Raw genomic sequence first — 5,000 nt, 5'->3', positions numbered from 1 at the left:
ATGATTTAGAAATAATTCACATAAATGACAGTCTGTCTATGAAGCACTCGATCAGAGAGCCCTTGGAGGCCCTCAAGGTGGAACAACTGTGCTGTTGATTTTCTTAGGTTTTTTTTCCATGTTCATTTCCAATTCTGTCCACTAGTTAGGTCTCCCCCAATCACATGATACCACCAGCGCTAAGAGGGCTAAGGCTCAAAGACCTGGGAAGACCTTTTCCAACTGCCGCTGACACAAAGTCATCGCACAGCCGAACTGTACTCGGAGGAAAGGATACTTCAGATTGACAGAGAGTGTGGTGTACTTCACAGAACTTTTTTGAAAATGGTTCTATATAGCATCAAAAAGGGTTCTGCTATTATTGCAGCATCTTTTTAGTGCTATATAGAACCCTTTCATAAAGGATCTATAAAGAATAACATCTACAAGACGTTCTCAGTCAATCTGAAGAGCCATTTCACAGTTTTCACTTTGAGTGTCCATGGTTCTATATAGAACCAGTGTCTTTCCGAAAGAACCCTTGAAGAAATCAGGCTTTTTTCAGAGCGTAGCTCTCTAGCTATTGTAGCTAGACAGCCAGTCAGCTAGCATTAACCTGTTTGAACAGGTTGAAGTTTGTTATTTTTTATATTTAGCAATATATTATAAAAAAAACATGAGCTACTACAAATACTAATGACTACTAGTTTTGCTGACCAGTGTAATAGCCTGATGTGCTGATTGAGACTTATGTTGAGTTTCTTTGTCCAAGTTTCAGGGAAATTATTCCAACATACTTTAATAGCTTAGTGCTTTCAGAGCAGTTCCTGAAGAGTTCTTAGGATTTAAGCTCTAAGATGAACAAACGATGAGCCCAAAGTCTGAAAAGCTGAACTCAAGACTTCTGACGTGGAAACTCAGACGTAAACTCACTTCATCTAGTCTTGGGTCTGAAAGTGGATGATCAAAGTGGTTTTACTTCTGCCTAAGTGTGCCGCGGTACATCTGGGTCAAATCCAGGGTGAGGCCAGCTACAGTCGGCCTTTATGGACTTAGCGTTTTAAAGATTAACCAGGTCTAAGGTGTTGAGTTTGTTCTTACAATAATGATAAACCTGCCTTGGTCTTGCTCACATGATGAAACAGGACGTTCAGTCTAGTCGTATCACGGTCAGCTCAGTAAGGCTATCACAATTATTCAGTTATACTCAACTACCCCAGTCCAAACAAGCAATGCATGCAAATGTACTGATGAAGCATCAGTAGGGGTAAGTTGGCAATTTGCATGGTGATAATGTTTAGTTCAAATTCTTCTACTACCTCACGGCCCATTTACAGCAAAGGAGAGTGACTTTCAGTTTTTCCAAAGAAATCTGCAGGGGTATTTTTCCACAATTCCAAAGTTCAGCCTTAGAAGTTGGTTCCACATTTTCCAAACACATTCAGTGGTGTCGTTCAGCTTCTTTGTTCGATGTGTCCGTCTCCTTTTCTCAGTGAGGTTCTTCTTGATCAGCTACATGTCCTTTCAGACCCACAGCGCTGAGTGGTCTTCTCACAGTGGAAGGATGGACAGAAACACCTGTGGATGTTCTCAGATCTGAAGCTACAGTGGAGCTTGATTTTTTCCTATGATGGGGACAGGTTTGGTGGTCTGCCAAGTCTTCCGGGTGGTTGTTAGGAGGCCCTGTTTTCTCTGTATATGTAAACCACTTTTTTGGATGATTGGAAACTTCTGTTTTTTTACCCTTGTTTTCTATTGACTTTCTCCTTCCTTATGCTAGTGGATTATTTAAAATGAGTGAGCTGAACTTTAAATAAATGAAGGGTCTCTAACTTAGAACTGGTCGTCGAAAGGCATGGTTTCTGTTCATTTTAGGTCAATTTTATTGCTTGGTCTTTTCTATAAAACTCAATAAAATCTACAATAACTCAATGAATCAACCAAATATATTGATTACTCAATAGCTTATACAACCAATAGTGACTCTTAACTTTCACTCCCCATTTTCTGACAAGTGAATAAATTCTACATTTACAACCAACAAGCACTTTTTTCACAAACGCAACATCTGTGCTCCAGCCTGCAGCCTCGTAATTACACGCATTACACCATGATTTATCTGGAGATTAGATTACCACCCTGTCCTCTTCTCTTGGCTGTGATGGTCACAAAAATGCCCTTCCATCAGGAGCAGAAAAATGAGAGCAGAAAAAAAAACATGTTTTGACCCCTGGGGCCCGAAGCCTGCAAGACCCTCAAATCCCCCAATTTCAGCAGACTTGCTTTTAATCACTGTTATTAAATCATTATTCTGGAGGCAATTAAATGTTGGAAAACTGAGCCCAAAACCTGGCTAATAGAGGCCAGACAAGGTCAGGAGTCTGAGGTCAGGAAGCAGATCCGAGACAGTCCTGGAGTTCACTGCTCTAAGCTTTTGCTCAGTCTGTTATAGTTCAAAAGATTTCAATCTGGTGCATCAGCCAGTCAGTCCCCGTTTTCATTGACTTCCAGTCTTTAACACACCTGAGGCACTTACAGTCACATGCAAAACTTTGGGTGCGTTTGTGGACTTACAAATTCCATGAATGGACCAGTAGAACGGTCCAAAAGACTGCTTTTATCTTGTTAAGTGACCGGTTCTGAAAAGCAAATATCCCCCCAATCAAAAACATCAGTAATGTTTCAAGTCTATTGTAAGAGGCTTGCAAGTTTTGTACTTATATAGTAATTCTTAATTTATTGATGTCATGCAATGACCTAATTTCTTCATTTTTTAAATTTATTTATTTATTTTTTTGCATAACTTAAAAGCTCCAGCTCGACCTTACATCGTGTCCAAATTTCATCATGATCACACAAATAGAAATGGAAAATGAATACTTTGAAAAACATTGTGTTACATTAACATCCATTATAAATTTTAAAAAATCTTTGTATCTATCTATCTATCTATCTATCTATCTATCTATCTATCTATCTGTCTCTCTGTCTGTCTGTCTGTCAATCTATCTATCTATCTATCTATGTAAATCTCAGAGCACCCTTCACCTATTTCCAGTCAAAACAACATTAAGAACAAGTTATTAATATTTCACCAGTAAAAAGCAGAAAACCTATTTCACAAAAATTACAGAGGTCTTAACAAATAAGCATCATATGCTATATCAATCATTTTATCAGTATTTAATGCGTCCACTCTTTACCTTTATTACAGCTTCCATTCTTTTCAAGGAGACTCTTTTGTTTCTGGACCTTTCTTATATAAATCTGAAGGAATATTTTTTCCACACCTCCAAAGTTCAGTCTTAGAAGTTGGTTGCGTTTTCTCCTTCTCATTAATGACAAATTTAGACTCATCAGTCCATAAAACTCTCCACATCTCAGATGTTCAGTTTCAGTGTTGAGACAAATTTTGTCTGTCTGTTGTTCAGTGAGGGTTTTGACAGCTACACATCCTTTCAGACCCTTTCAGTAAGGAAGGACAGCAACACCTGTGGATTTTTATCAGATCTGAAGCACTCACTCGTACTTAAGGACAGTTTTAGCTGTAAATCTTGTACTTATGTAGACAGTAAGCAGGTTAACTACAGTAGAACAAAGCAGCAACACTGCTGCAGTTGTCCAGCTGCTTGTCCGCAGGAGCTGGACGGAGTAATAGTCTGCCTGGATAGCGGAGTTGATGCTGAAAGCTCTTGGTTTTGTCTCTGTTTGCTGGGTCTGAATCTGAGTGAATGTGGAAACAGACTGTGTGGTTTTGGTCAGCAAGTCCAGCGTGAGTCCACTTAACTTCAACATGAATCCTGCATGACATTGAGCTTGCGCTGGATTAGTGCCGCTCTTGATGTACGCTCAAGTCATGCTGGACTCATGCTGGACTTTCAGCCTGAGACCTTGAGCATCTTTAAAACAAGCTTCAGTTCCATAAACAGAGAAAATCACTGAACCTACTCCATACAAGACACGACCACCTCTGCTCGGCCCTTATCTGACCAGATAACACGTAAAAGAGCAAAGACAGCATCCAGCATGAGTCCAGCTGAACTGGTTTGATGTGGTCTTCAGTATGAATCCACTGTGACTGCAGCACAAATTCCACCTATCCATTTAACCAGCCTTATAAACCACATTCAGTCCGGCAAGAGTGCTCAGGATTTCCTTCAAGAACTGGAAACATGCACTGGACTTCATATCAGCAGAGGTTCTAGTCCAGTACATGACTAGAGCTTCATCAGCGCAAGTCCAGCATGAGCTCAGTTCAATTTCACTCACTGCTCCATAATAAAACCTTATATCTCCAAATTAGTCACTTTAAATGAGTCAAAACTATTCCAACTTTTTAATTAGATCACTTTGGACCATCTCTATTGGTCCAGTCACCAAGGCATTGCTAGGTAAGGTAAATGGAAGCCGACCTTTTCAAATGGTGCATAAAAAGGTGATATAAGATTTACATCTTGACAGTCAATGATTTACAACACCCCCCCAACCCCCCATGCCCAGTGCTCAGTGAACCAGCTTCATGTACCTTCACTTATCAGACCTCATTACACCCCAAGCCAACAACCAGCAACCCAACCAGACCGTGAACACCAGTTAACATCCAACTGCAGAAGTTCTGACGGACTCCACACTGAGCTCTCTAGAGCTGAACTGCAACGGCAGAGGGAAGGTGGAGACCGAAGCTGCTCTAAAGGGCTAAGCAGTTGGTTTCTTATACATAGACTAGGTCCAGTCTTGACCCAACCTGCAGTTCCACTGGTATGGATGACCGTTTCAATGAGGTAGAGTGGAAAAGAAAAATCACACGTGAGTCTGTTTCTGCCAGCAGTATGAAATTCTGACTTAATATCATGAAAATTAAGACGTACCTTGTTGAAATGATTGGTTATTTAACCAAAACATTGGGAAACTATGTCAAAACCTCAAGACAACGTAAAGAATAACTCATTTCCAGATTATATTTCAGGTCTATATTTCAAGAAAATAAATAAGTCAAGATAAAATATTGACAATCAAAATAT

The 5,000-nt window shown here is 39.9% G+C and overlaps 1 protein-coding gene across 1 annotated transcript in view; it reads right to left on the bottom strand.

The window, feature by feature from the left end:
• metrnlb (meteorin like, glial cell differentiation regulator b) overlaps positions 1-5,000 on the bottom strand; it is a 15,866-nt gene that overhangs the window by 9,858 nt on the left and 1,008 nt on the right. The gene's annotated exons all lie outside the window — the stretch shown is intronic.

This window comes from Pygocentrus nattereri, chromosome 12 (assembly GCF_015220715.1).
Source record: "Pygocentrus nattereri isolate fPygNat1 chromosome 12, fPygNat1.pri, whole genome shotgun sequence".
Taxonomy (NCBI): Eukaryota; Metazoa; Chordata; class Actinopteri; order Characiformes; family Serrasalmidae; genus Pygocentrus; species Pygocentrus nattereri.
The sequence above is the reverse complement of the archived record's forward strand: the minus strand, read 5'-3'. Positions and strand labels throughout refer to the sequence as shown.